Source organism: Eimeria mitis, genomic scaffold (assembly GCF_000499745.2).
Source record: "Eimeria mitis Houghton genomic scaffold, Emh_scaff1989, whole genome shotgun sequence".
Classification (NCBI taxonomy): Eukaryota; Apicomplexa; class Conoidasida; order Eucoccidiorida; family Eimeriidae; genus Eimeria; species Eimeria mitis.
Window position 1 is genome coordinate 7,030 of NW_013570312.1, and position 881 is coordinate 7,910.

An 881-nucleotide genomic window follows, 5' to 3' on the forward strand; every position below is an offset into this window, starting at 1 on the left:
CTGCTGTGGCAGAAGAAGGGGCGTTTGCGTGGGAATTCGCTGCTGCGCCTGATTCTGTGTGGGTGAGACAACAGCTGTTGCTGTCGCTGCTGCTGCTGTTTTTGTATGTTGCTGCTGCTGCCGACAGATGCTGCTGCTGCGTATGTGTGTTGGTGCTGCTGAAGCAGCCAGCTGGTGTTAATGCTGCTTCTGTGTATGCCTGCTGCTGCTGCTGCTGCTGCTGCTGCTGCTGTGAGCTGTACTGCTAGTGCTGCTTGTTTGTGTGGGGTGTTGCCGCTCTCTGCGTGGCTGCCGCCTACACTGAGGCCACGGCCCCTGTGGTTGTGCTGATCGAACGGATATATATATATATATATATGTATATATATATATATTTTTTAAAAACAGAAACAAACAAGAAAACAGAAAAAGAAAAAAAAGACACACCAAGAAGAACGTCTCAGCTCCGTCGCCTGCGGAGAGGAGAACTAGCCAGAGGCTGGCTACCCTGGGGGGGCCCCAGCGAGCTGGTATCCTTATAAACAATAAATAAAAAATAAATAAAATAAATAAACAATAAAAATATATCAATAGAAAGAGTTATATATTAAAAAATATAAAGAAAATCCTACTGCTAACTGCAGCATAGCGAGCGCGAGTGACGACGCATGCAGCAGCCGAAATACTATAAGCAACGCAGCAACACCTCAACGTTATATTATATTAAATATTTAAAAAAAAATAATAAAATTAATTTATTAATATTATTTAAAATATTAAAACTCAACTCTAAATAAATACTCAGCCTTGACGTGCTGTGTTTTCTCCTGGCTCCCCCCAGCTCGCTCCTGCGGTGAGACAGAGCTGAGCCCCCCGCGGCTATCTTTTTGTTTTTTGTTTAT